Source organism: Cibotium barometz, chromosome 37 (genome assembly GCF_041138505.1).
Source record: "Cibotium barometz isolate CiBa-2024 chromosome 37, ASM4113850v1, whole genome shotgun sequence".
In the NCBI taxonomy this organism is placed as follows: Eukaryota; Viridiplantae; Streptophyta; class Polypodiopsida; order Cyatheales; family Cibotiaceae; genus Cibotium; species Cibotium barometz.
Genome location: NC_141082.1, coordinates 39,938,162 through 39,952,674, shown reverse-complemented (window position 1 = coordinate 39,952,674; position 14,513 = coordinate 39,938,162). Strand labels below are relative to the sequence as shown.

The following is a 14,513-nucleotide window of genomic DNA, read 5'->3' as shown; positions in this document are numbered from 1 at the left end:
TCTTGATAGTAGTGAGTATGAGCCCATTCAAAAGCACAAAAAACAATCTGCAACGCTCTCATCAAATGATAAGGCAAACATGAGAGGGTCTGGTTTGTAGCACATAGATCTTTGGTGTGATGGATCAATCTATCCTATCAACCCTACAATAACTTCCCATCCTCCATTCTCTAATCCCACAACTCTATTACGTTTTAGAGGAGATGGAGTCAATGGATTGCTAGGATACTGTCAATCCATTTTACTGCCTATGCAAATAGTGAAAGGTAATACTCTCAATACCAAGCAGCATAACTTCTTCATTCAACAGAAGAATGCAAGGCACTAAAATTTTGAATGGAGAAAAATGATATTGAGCTTGCAAGACTATGGAAACAGTTGAGGCAGAAGGAAACAAGCGATGGACTATGACAAAGAAAGAGAAAGCTCAAGAACTTTGAGACTTTGAAGCCTGGATCGGGTGGGCTAAAGAAAAGAATCCAAGTAATAAGGTAAGAGATGTATTTAAAGCTTTGTTTATTTTGTGTTCTTGATGTTAGAACTTATCATTAGGTTGCTTAAAGAAAAGAATCCAAGCAATAAGGTATGGCTGTGTTAGAAATTATCATTCACTGTGTTCTTAATGTCAGATATTATCATTATTGTAACTACAGGGTTGTACTACATCCTGACAAGGAAAATATTAATCCGAATATGCATCTAGCAAAGCAATTTAAACCTCTACATACATCAAGAATGGAAAAGGAAATGTTTCAAGGAAAAGAAGTTCAAGGTGGTTAAAAGAGATATAATAGAACAATTTGTCAGTAGTAATGCAGTCTCCACAACAGAAATACAGGATGCTATGGATAATAATGGAGTCTATCGAAGAGGTTACAATGCTATTTAGAAGTCACTATCTTCAGTTCTTGATGCCAAGGGAATCAAAGGGAACTACTTCCATTTCATATAGATGTCTGGAGATTTCAGGACAAGCTGAAATGAATGTAGAGGTATTGTAATACATCGGTAAACCCTACCACATTGAAGAGGAGTTCAATGGATAAAGTGGAAGCATTCAATACAATCAATTCAATAGTATATTCCTAGATATGGAGCTTTTGCAAAAGAGAATGGTGGAGTTCTATGACATCACTTATGAGGAGACAGAGGGTGTGCTTCAATTTTTCATCAAGCTTGATGAATGTGAGATTATCCAAATGAAAAAGGTAGAAAGAGTGACAATAACACTAATGAATAAAGCACTCAATAAATGCATGAAGGATGATAATCCTCAATATTTCAGCGTGCAATCTGAAACAAATATATGGTGGCTAGGATCATTTGAGGTAAATCATATTGCATTTATCTATAGACTTGTTTTTCTCTTGTTTAGGAAGAAAGTTGACATTATCTATTTATCTCTACACAAGTCAAGAAAGAAGATCATGAAACATTGTTTTGGGTGTTTCATCATACACCCATTCCTAAATTGATTAGCGAACAGATGAAGGGAAATAGAATCATTAGTGTCAACAACAAGGGAGACTTCCAAGTTCAGTGGCATCTTGCAGGTGATCGCAAGACACTCAAGTGCTTATTCAATTGCAGCAAAGGAGCTAACGCAAGGTCACCCTGTCTTTATTGCATGGATTCTGCAAAAGAGCTAGACTCTAAGTGGTGGATAAGACCACCAGATTGAAATTTGATTGATGAGAACTTTTGCCCTGTATTTGAGATTCCTCTCATCAATGTACATATTTGTACCCTTTATGCATTGTGCCATATCATTGAGAAATTGGTGTTTCTCTACATTGGATTTGCTTGGAAGATAAAGAAGGTGCTAGAGAGAAAAGAAGCCCTTTGCTCATTGGAAAAGGTGTTGTTTGAGATTGGACTACATGGAGGGAATGTTCGTATTCTAAAAGACACTAAGAAGTCAACCAATGAGAAGGATGTACCAATGAAACCATCAATTAGAGGTGTTAAAGCAAGAAGATTTCTATCAAAACCCCTCCACAGCCAAAAACACAAAAGCACCAAGACAGGAAAAGTATATAAATTAAACTACATTAGAAGAATCAAGAACGAACAATGGAAAAGTCTTCATAATGCAATGAAAGATCAAGAGAGTGAATCAAGGCATGCAAAGGCAGAGGTTTGGCAATCAATTGATGTTCTTTTAAGAATGTGTGACAAAGTTAACTGGACACAACAAGATAAAAAGAGCTTTCAAGACGACCTGCAGACTTTCAAAAGTCATGAAGATAGCTTGGACAGATTCCAACATAACACACTACATGGTCAGGTTCATGATTACGTTCTTTAGTTGACATGCCTAACTAATTGACACACATCTGATTCTCTCTTTGTTGATATGCAGCATATTCTTTAGAACCATATGCCATTTTTTATCTAAGAATATGGAAACCCTAGTACTTGGAACACTCAAGGGATGGAAAAGTCACACTATATGGCACGAAATGCATATTTTGGGCATACACAACATGGTGGAGGAAGGAGAAAAGCAAACAACATGCATGAAGTATTCCAATGGTTCTACCATAGAATACTCCAATAACTACACAGGAAAGAAACCTCAAAGTCATCTAAGATGCTTCAGACACTTAGAGATATAGAAAAGAGAAAATAGAAAAAATTTGAAGCTTTTAAAAACTCAAGTGCTGTCCAAGCACAAAACAATGGAGAGAAAAAAAGATTTATTGAAATCACCGCTGGATTAAGTTCTCGGCTCAACCATGGATGGTGGACATGATTCAAGAGTAGTGCCATATGATGGGATTTCAATCCGTGAGAGTTGGAGAGAAAAAACTGTGTTATTGTGGTGAGAGGGCAAAGAAGAATGTGTTGGGAAAGGGGTCATATTGTTGGTCTTTGCATATGAGGCTATTAGTTTTGAAGATTTAGGTGGAGATGATGTGGGTGTGATGGTTGATCAATCCATCCAACAAGTTTAGTCTCACGAGTACCTTCTTTAAATAATGGTGTTAATCTCATTAGGTGGCCTATTAAAAGACTCACATTTGAGGATGGTTCAACGCTCCTCATTGAAGAGGATTCCAATGATATGGATGACCAGTTCATTGATGAATGCGTTGATGCTCCAACTAAGAAGAGGAGATACTACATGGTGAAGAGGCAGCCCAAAGCGTTGGGAATAATGCGGAATTCAAACAAGACAACACTAGATGTTGTTTCCCATGTAGCTACAATTGATTGTTACAGGAGAAAATGTTGCCAAGTTGCTGATCGTGATGCAATGATAGAACTTCGCATAGAAATTTGGGGGTGTTACTTGCAATACATGGATGATTTTTGGGGGTGTATGATTTCATGGAAATGGCATGCCATGTGGATGGATTGGGGACAAGACAATATAGCTTCACATTTGATGGTATGGAAGTATGTCCAAGGGCATGGTATGAGATGCATGGTATTCCAACTATAACATTTTACAGATATAAGGGTCAGTTTGAGAATGGTATATGAATGTCAATGCAGAGAAACAAGGGGATTATAAGAAAGGCATGGGATCACAGTGAACTAGGAAGGGAAAAATTCAAGAATTGATACAAAACAATTCTGAGAAGATGCCTCATAGGAGTAGGACCATGACAGATGGTTCCACGGAAACCCAACTAGTTATTCTAGATGTCTACAAGCAGGTGGACATTTTGAATGAGGTTAATCATTAGGACATTTTGGAGATCATTTGTAGGGCCTTCTAAGAAATTCACGAATTCCTATTTTCTCTCTGTAGAAAAAATGTACAAATATAAAATAATGAAATTTTAAGATGTGATTATTCTCCTCTTGCATTTATGAATAGCTGCAATATTTTCATAGATTTGAATCCTAATATAACCTTACTCTAAATAATTCTTGTCATCTTATCATAAAATAGTTATTTTTGTATCTTATACACCAAGATACGGTTCTTTAATGAAGCATTTCGTGCTTAGAATTGAAATTCTAATAAACCCCTTGATAGTATAAGCAAGATATTATCACCCTATCTTCACCCTTACACGTAGTCCATGGAGAGCAACAGTGTAAGCAACCATTCTACTAATGTGCTTAACAAAGTAGATAATAACATAAAATATCATCTCCACATTGATCTTGATAGTAGTGAGTATGAGCCCATTCAAAAGCGCAGAAAACAATCTGCAATGCTCTCATCAAATGATAAGGCAAACATGAGAGTGTCTGGTTTGCAGCACATAGATCTTTGGTGTGATGGATCAATTTATCCTATCAACCCTACAATAACTTCCCATCCTCCATTCTCTAATCCCACAACTTTATTATGTTTTAGAGGAGATAGAGTCAATGGATTGCTAGGATACTGTCAATCCATTTTACTGCCTATGCAAATAGTGAAAGGCCATACTCTCAATACCAAGCAGCGCAACTTCTTCATTCAACAGAAGAATGCAAGGCACTAAAATTTTGAATGGAGAAAAATGATATTGAGCTTGCAAGACTATGGAAACAGTTGAGGTAGAAGGAAACAAGCGTTGGACTATGACAAAGAAAGAGAAAGCTCAAGAACTTTGAGAACTTGAAGCCTGGATCGGGTGGGCTAAAGAAAAGAATCCAAGCAATAAGGTAAGAGATGTATTTAAATATTTTATGTTCTTGATGTTAGAACGTATCATTAGGTGGCTTAAAGAAAAGAATCCAAGCAATAAGTTATGCGTGTGTTAGAAATTATCATTCACTGTGTTCTTAATGTCAGATATTATCATTATTGTAACTACAGGGTTGTACTACATCCTGACAAGGAGAATATTAATCCGAATATGCATCTAGCAAAGCAATTTAAACATCTGCATACATCAAGAATGGAAAAGGAAATGTTACAGGAAAAGAAGTTCAAGGTGGTTAAAAGAGATATAATAGAACAATTTGTCAGTAGTAATGCACTCTCCACAAGAGAAATACAGGATGCTATGGATAATAATGGAGTCTATCGAAGAGGTTACAATGCTATTCAGAAGTCACTATCTTCAAATCTTGATGCCAAGGGAATCAAAGGGAAACTACTTCCATTTCCTATAGATGTCTGGAGATTTCAGGACAAGCTGAATGCAGAGGTATTGTAATACATCGGTAAACCCTACCACATTGAAGAGGAGTTCAATGGAGAAAGTGGAAGCATTCAATACAATCAATTCAATAGTACGAAACTCAGGATACAGAAGACGGTGTGAGCATTTGTGTGACAGGATCTTCCAATACAAAGACTTCCGGTGCATATCACACGAAAGGACAACCGTACATGAAAAATCTTATCAATCATGAAATTTGAAAATACACATACGCATGCCAGATAAAACAAGATGACAAATTTGCACAGTACACCACACTAGGGGCCAGAAGATGGGCTGAACCCTCCCCCTTTATGGTTAAATTACCAATGGAGCTTTTGCAAAAGAAAATGGTAGAGTTCTATGACGTCACTTATGAGGAGACACGGGGGGTGTGCTTCAATTTTTCATCAAGCTTGATGAATGTGAGATTATCCAAATGAAAAAGGTAGAAAGAGTGACAATAACACTAATGAATAAAGCACTCAATAAATGCATGAAGGATGATAATCCTCAATATTTCAGCATGCAATCTCAAACAAATATATAGTGGCTAGGATCATTTGAGGTAAATCATATTGCATTTATCTATAGACTTGTTTTTCTCTTGTTTAGGAAGAAAGTTGACATTATCTATTTATCTGTGCACAAGTCAAGAAAGAAGATCATGAAACATTGTTTTGGGTGTTTCATCATACACCCATTCCTAAATTGATTAGCGAACAGATGAAGAGAAATAGAATCATTAGTGTCGACAACAAGGGAGACTTCCAAGTTCAGTGGCATCTTGCAGGTGATCGTAAGACACTCAAGTGCTTATTCAATTGCAGCAAGGGAGCTAACGCAAGGTCACCCTGTCTTTATTGCATGGATTCTGCAAAAGAGCTAGACCCTAAGTGGTGGATAAGACCACCAGATTGAAATTTGATTGATGAGAACTTTTGCCCTGTATTTGAGATTCCTCTCATCAATGTACATATTTGTACCCTTTATGCGTTGTGCCGTATAATTGAGAAATTGGTGTTTCTCTACATTGGATTTGCTTGGAAGATAAAGAAGGTGCCAGAGAGAAAAGGAGCCCTTTGCTCATTGGAAAAGATGTCTTAGACTACATGGAGGGAACGTTCGTATTCTAAAAGACACTAAGAAGTCAACCACAATGAGAAGGATGTACCAATGAAACCATCAATTGGATGTGTTAAAGCAATAATATTTCTATCAGAACCCCTCCATAGCCAGAAACACAAAAGCACCAAGACAGGAAAAGTATATAAATCAAACTACATTAGAAGAATCAAGTACGAACAATGGAAAAGTCCCCATAATGCAGTGAAAGATCAAGAGAGTGAATCAAGGCATGTAAAGGTAGAGGTTTGGCGATCAATTGATGTTCTTTTAGAATGTGTGACAAAGTTAACTAGACACAACAAGATAAAAAGAGCTTTCAAGACAACCTGCAAACTTTCAAAAGAGTCATGAAGATAGCTAGGACAGATTCCAACATAACACACTACATGGTAAGGTTCATGATTACGTTCTTTTAGTTGGCATGCACAACTGATTGACACACATCTAATTCTCTCTTTGTTGATATGTAGCATATTCTTTACAACCATATGCCATTTTTTATCCAAAAATAAGGAAACCCTAGTACTTGGAACACTCAAGGGATGGAAAAGTCACACTATATGGCACGAAATGCATATTTCAAGCATACACAACATGGTGGAGGAAGGAGAAAAGAACACAACATGCATGAAGTATTCCAATGGTTCTACCATAAAATACTCCAATAACTACACAGGAAAGAAACCTTAAAGTCGTCTAAGATGCTTCAGATACTTAGAGATATAGAAAAGAGAAGATCGAAAAAATCTGAAGCTTTTAAAAACTCAAGTGCTATCCAAGCACAAAACAAATGGAGAGAAAAAAAGATTTATGTAAGTCACCACTGGGATTAATAGAATGTAATGATACAAAGAAATTTTTTAATACAATCTCAGGATTCTCTGTCCCTGAGTAATTTATTGCTAACACGGTGTGTTGGCTGCTTGAATGTAAGTGTAAAATGTTTTTAATACTCATCTAACTCCTCAAGATTCTGTATACCTAAGGATAAAGCATTAGCAGTGTATGTAAAATAGTAAACTCTACTAGAAGCTCTTAAGCCAGGGTAGTATCCCAAAATATCTACTGCACTTACTTTCTCTACAAGAATTATCTTACCGTATGTTTTGGGTATTATTGTACCACCAAGAAAGCGAGAGAGTGTCTTGAACAAGAAATTTGCTAAGACACCCCGTTGGCTCATAGAATTATGGTAGATCAAAATCTTTGCAATTGATAATATCTTTAGGTAGTAAGATAATGTAGCATCTCTACCACGGTAGCTCTGATTATGCCTCTATAAAAACTGATCTGGATCCTCCATAAAGGTTTTCAAGAAATTTGAATACCACAGAAATATGAGAGAGAGAGAGAGAGAGAGATTCCAGTACGTGAGTTCTTTCATTTGCTACAAATGTGTTGTTGATCTAAAGATCAATTGAGCTCTCTTTTGCCGGCATCTTCTTGTCCACCCAGCCTCGTGTAGAGTCCTCCAGCTTATCAAAACTGTGATCCTCCTAAAACTTTTTGAAAGACTTCCCTATACTGCCTTTCCTTATTGAAACACTTCCTTTGACAGTCTTTGCCATCAAAATTCAACTCGAGGGCCTCTTTGTCACTAGAGTCCTCTGAAACCAATCCCTCCTCTCCATCATAAAAATTGGCTATGGCAGATAGAGCGTAGTCTTCACGTATCCTAAATGTATTCTGTATGTCACTCAAAAGGAGATACACCTTCCCACCAATTTCAAACTTTGGGAGTACAGGCATGATCAGTTGGCTATCTTCAACATTGAAATCCTATAGATCATCTGGCATCTTCAAACCTTGACTCCTGAGAAGAACCAGGTCTAGGGTCTTTGCTTCTTCTGCCTCTCGTTCAAGTTGGACCTCATTAACAACTTCTATGCCTTCGTCATTAGGCCGGTTGGTCTCGTCTGCTGCAGGCACATCCTCATCAATAGTCTCCTCATAGAACACCTCTTCCCCTAATGAAAGGAGAATAGTGTATAGACAATGAAGGAAACATAGGAATCCGATCGATTCCTCTAGCAGCCTACAGTGCTTGGGGTGTACAGAGCATGTCGCTTTGCGGTCAGAAGGAAATTACAGATACCTTTTTTGGAGAAGATTCAAGTACTTGGAACTTGAAGAGCAATCCATTAAATGTACATAAGCTCTCCCACAAATAGGGACTCTCCCATTCCTGAGAGAAGCTTCAAAATCAAACCTCTCCTTTGATAGAAAATCTGCATCTGCTCCAAAATTAATGAAATGTCAAGTGGCCTATTGAAAATATCAACCAATATATGATACTGCTCACTAGCCCTAGAAGCGTAGACGAAATCAAACAAATTTTCATCAAATCCTTGTTACAACCTCATGTTCCTTTACGAGTTTCTATACAAAAATCAACATCCATTTTCCTTGCCACAATAGGAACACCATAGGAATCAAGGACCAGTTTGGCATATCCTTATTAGCTTCTACCCCACAGATCTAAGCTGTCGACACTACTAGCATAATCCCTGCTGGCCTTCATTTGTTCCTTGAAATCGGGATCCTCTACTTTAAAGGCACAAATCTTTGGAGCAACACTGGAAGACCTGCTTAATTCTATAGACTCACTATAAAGTACAAAACCTATAGAACTCTTGACATGCTCGTAATCAAATGCGGAAGACATTGCTGCAATTGGTTGAGCAAATTCAGGTATTTCACTCTACACTATAAGATGAGCGTTGCTTGAAGAAACAACTCAACCTGATGAAAAATCAATCAACCTCTTCTTTGAAATCTTTGATTCCCTTGGCTGCTTATCCACCAATACATCTTTCCGTCCTCTAAAGCTTTACTCTGCATCCATTTCAGAAGACTTTCTTTTAAATCCCCTCGACCCTGCATTATAAGAAATAGATATATGATTAATTTATAAAAATAGATTGCAAAATAGCTATGTGTCGATCTATGTGTGTGTGTGTGTGTGTGTGTGTGAGAGAGAGAGAGAGAGAGAGAGAGAGAGAGAGAGAGAGAGAGAGAGAGAAAATACAAGTAGCCATTGGACGCAAAGATACAAAAATAAGAACTTTGAAATTAGAATATCGCATCTTTTGACTATCAAAAGCAAACTTGAATATAGTTTATGTGCACATGCAAAATCTTGTAGAGGCGTATCTATGCATATATATAAATTTACAATTACATAGATATACCAATATACAGACACACTCACACAGAAAAATATATCTCCAGGTATAAAAACATATAGATGTGCACACACACACACACACACACACACACACTTATATATATATATACACACACACACACACACACACACACACATATATATATATATATATTTGCAGTATATACTTAAGGATATCTATATATGTATGTGTGTGTGTGTGTGTGTGTTTGTGTGTGTTTGTGTGTGTATTTGTGTATGTAGCCATTTGACGCGAAAACGAAAAAGTAAAGGATTTCAAAATAGAATATTGCGTCTTTTGGCTATCGAACCGAATTTGTTTTGGGAAGCAAAATGACGAGGTATTTCGTCTTGAAATATCCAGGATTAGACTATTCCCGTCGTCATATGGTTGCTGCATGTTGGGATTCCTTGAGATTTAAAAGCATCTAAAGATTTTAAAATAATTTCTTTAAAGAAGGTATGTGAAAAAGTGTAATACACCTACCTGCTCTGTAATATATATTTTGATTGATGTTTGTTTCCATTTTGTCGTGCTTTTTCTCCATTCCAACAGCTGAAATAACTCTACTCAAAGCGTAGTGTAAGTCGTTTCTGTCGAAAGCAAGTGACAGCTAGATTCTCACAAGTGGGGTGTAGAAACTCTAACTGTGTCAAAATCTGGACTTTTCGAGAAACCTTAGAGAAATTTGGGAAAAAAAACTCTCTAGTTCCGTGAGTTTGTGTGAGAATAGTTTATTGGGCCATGCTATTTAAGTCGAAATGTGTTATTTAAACGTGACCGTATGACATTCAATCGCAGCATGACATGTGGACTGCTTTGATATTTGTGTTAAATGGTTAATCTGCATGCAACAAGCAAAACAATGACACATGGCAAAAAGTACTCTCTATACGTGTCGCATTTAAAGCGTACTTCCCCATTATTAAATGTCATTTTATTTCTTGCAATCCATGAATGTGTGTTTGGTTTTTTGTCTCAAAAGTCAACTTAAGCTGACGACCAACGCTCCAGCTCAGCCTCCAACGCTCTAGCTCAGGAACCCCGCTCCAGCTGCCTCACGACAGTACTCCATCTGCCTCACGACCAACTTCAGCTCAACAAAATCTCTTACTAGGTACCTATTCCAGATCATATTACCATCACAAAAACAACATTAAATATACCTTTTAAAAACCAAAATGCATCGGAAGTGCATTTGTTTCCTTATTTCTTAAGGGTAACACCTATCGAGTGAAGAAGTCATTATTGTTTCTTTAAAAAATTGACAATACAGTCGTCCTTGTACATAAAAATATATGTACGTTTACTACATACATATATGTACAACGACAATTGTATCGTCATACTTGTAAAGAAATATACTTAAATATATTTTAACATACAACACAATATACCAAAATCTTTATGATAGTCGAAAGGCACGATATCGCGTTTCCAATCTTCTTACTTTTTCTTGTTCGCGTTAAATGGCTACTAGATGCATATATTCTAGCTACTCTAAGCAAATAGGCAAAATTAAAAGATCCTAAATTAGTAGCTACTCAAAGTGAATATCGCATTTTTTGGTTATATGCACCATATTTATATACGATTGTTGCGAATATAGTTGTGTATGTGTATATAGAGACACACACCCACACACACAGGCGAATTTGGTCATGATAGCCGAAAGATGCGATATCCCATTTGCAAACCTCTTAGATTTTCATATTCACGTCAAATGCCTATGAAGGCGCAAGCATAGGTATATATATATGCACACACACACACACACACACACACACACATATATATACGTATCTATTTATATATATATACCAAAATCTTTATGATAGTCAAAAGGCACGATATCATGTTTCCAGTCTTCTTATTTTTTCTTATTCGCGTTAAATGGCTACTAGATGCATATATTCTAGCTTCTCTAAGCAAATAGTCAAAATTAAAAGATCCTAAATTAGTAGCTACTCAAAGTGAATATCACATCTTTCGGCTATATGCACCATATTTCTATATGATTCTACTTGCGAATATAGTTGTGTATGTGTATATAGAGACACACACCCACACACACACAAGAATATAATATCCGAAAGATGCGACATTCCATTTGCGAACCTCTTAGATTTTCATAATCGCGTCAAATGGCTATGAAGACGCAAGCATAAGTATACATACGTACATATATATATGTGTGTGTGTGTGTGTACGTATATATTTGTATCTATTTATACACATATACATACATACATACATATATATATATATATATATATATATATATATATATCGATTTATTCTTATATACATATATTTTCATGCTTGCACCTTTGTAGCCATTTGATGCGAATATAAAAATCTAAGAGGTTTGCAAACGGGTTATCGGGTCTTTAGGCTATCATGACCAATTGCTTATATGCTTGTACTTGCATTTATATAGAAATGTAAAGAGTATATGTGGATGCATATGTGTGCGTATGTGTGTGTGTATGTGTGTGTGTGTGTGTATAAAGCATATTTGAGAGAGAGACATATATATATATATATATATATGCTTATGGATATGTTTTGAAATGTGCAATTTTTTGTATGGCGAGGACTAAGAGAACTGCCCGTAGGCAAGGCAACGGTCCCGATGTTGGTACGAAAGTTGCTTCTAAACAGAGGAGAAAGGGAAAGCCTATGCATATTTTGAAACGGGCGAGGTGTAGTAGGTTTTCTCAAAGGGTAATATTTGAAGGGAGATTAGGAAAGGTCAAAAATGTATTGAGCTCTGTATTCCTAAGGCTCCTTTCTAGAGGTTAGTGAGATCAGTTTGTGATCAATGGTCTCTTTCGGTGGAAGAGAAGAGGCTTGCTTTGTCTTTAGGAGGCAACTGAAGATTTTATTCTAGAATATTTCGACGATATGTGTATAGTTGCTGCACACGCACACAGAATCACCATCATGGTTAAAGATTCGGAGACTCTGACGAGAGTTAGATGGAGATTCGAGAAGCTTCTATTTCCTATCGAAATAATTGATTGTAAAATGAGAGATATTCTTATGATACCCCCTGTTAGGAAGCAGAGCGATGACATAAAGATCACAGAGGTTACACATGAAGTTAATACAAGAGCCACGGCTGAACAAAGGAGGCCAGGTTACCATAGTAAGCACTAAAGTAGAAGAATGCAATGGCCATGGAGAAGCCTAGAGGTTGAGCTTTCAAGGGACAAGTTGTACCAGGAGGAAACTGTAGAATTAGATGCTGTTAATTTACATGAATCGTTAAAATTTCAGAATGGTATATATGCCTTCGTAGCCCTGGACGATGGGGAGAGACAACTTAGTCTTGATTTGGTGGACCTAAATATATTGAAGCAAGAGAGAGATTAGATATCTGACTCTATTTTGTATGTTTGTCTAAAGTAAGTTCTTCTTCATCTGAGTCTAATGTATTTGTTTGCTTCAAGTTTGATAATTTCTGGTGTTAATGTTTATTTTTTTATTTGGCAGTTTAGTAAGGTGTAAGATCCCTACAGAGTCCCAGACTGGAGTTTTTATTGTTAATTCTCAACTTGCTCCTCTACTAAGGATCAAAAGTAGTCCACCAGATAACATAAGAATATGGTTTACCTACTGCAACTTCAGGGAAGTCAACACGATTATTTTTCCATAGGAATCAAGGTAAATATATATATTTTTTGATATTATTTAAAATTTTGATTGATTTAATGTCTTGTTTTTAACTCTGGTTTTTAATGTTTCAGCAATAATTAGAGCCTTGTCTATTTGGAGGTAGACAAGAAGATGGTCTGGACTATGAATTCCATACCAGGCACACACCCTGAATTGAGACTGTGAGTCTTGCTCATTTATGTTACTCTAAATTATCAAGTCCTTCTGCAATTTCTGGTGTCTTAGTAAATTTTTATACCTTGACAGTTGTATTAAGAGAATGCTTGCAACTATTGGCCCTATTTGCCTTGTTGAAGACATTGTTGATTCTGCAACAATCAACAAGGAAATATCTATGCCATATCAAATAGATGGCTATTCGTGTGGCTGGAGATCTATTATACATGCAGATTACCTACTAGACAGCTTGTTTCAACATAACCCTACATGGACCAAGGTAATAAAACTTGTTAGGATAATTTCTCCCTCAGCAATCATAAATTTATGCTCTACTAAACTTGATAATTTTTTTTCCCTTTCACCGTAGTCAAATATTGAAAGATATGACAACCTCTTTGTGGAGCGCTATAGAGTAACCATGATACAAATGATCTTAAAATGTGTTGAGGAGAAGACCCCATAGAACGAGCCTACTTTCCCAAATGAGGTTGAGGTTCTCGTTGAGTACGAAACCCATTTGACTCACCTAAACACTCACCATAACCAGGAAAGTCGTGTATCATCCACATCAAGATGGCCTTCAAGAGAAAGTCTCGTGAAGATGGAAGCCAACATATGTCATGCACATGGATACCTCTCTAAAGTATATCAAGCTCATCAATAAAGGGCTAAAGATATGTATCCATATTCTTTACCTTATGTTTCCCAGGAATGAGAAGGGATAACATGACATGTCCTTTCTTTATTGCCATGGATGGAGGAATGTTGTAATTCACCACTACCATTGGCCATATACTATATGAGGTGCTCTTGATTCCAAAAGGATTAACACCAACCATACCCAATCCAAGTCTCAAATGTCTAGGATCTTCCTTGAAGCTTGGCCACATTTCCTCGATGTACTTCCATGCAAGAGTGTCTATGGGAGTTCTCATCTTTCCATCATTGGATCGATGAGAGGAATGCCATGACATAAGCTCTGCAATAAATTTGCACTTGAACATGTGTTGGATGCAAGGAATGATGGAAAATGTTGCAACACCTTATGCGGCACATGTAGACCTTTAAGGTCCTCTCGATATCTTGGCTCGCCCCACAAATAGGACACTCTTGAGCCACCGCCGCATTTATCCCACGTAAGAGAACACAATCATTGATACATGCATGGATGCGAGTATAATCCAAGCCTCCAAGAGATTTCACAAAGCTTCTTGCTTGGTCTCTTGAGGTTGGCAATCTATTCTCCTTTGGAAGCATCTTTGAC

At 36.8% G+C, this 14,513-nt stretch overlaps 1 pseudogene; it reads left to right on the top strand.

Moving 5' to 3' along the window:
* The first annotated feature begins 1,091 nt into the window (after positions 1–1,091).
* LOC147617269 (uncharacterized) lies at positions 1,092–2,308 on the top strand (annotated as a pseudogene).
* Positions 2,309–14,513: the final 12,205 nt, after the last annotated feature.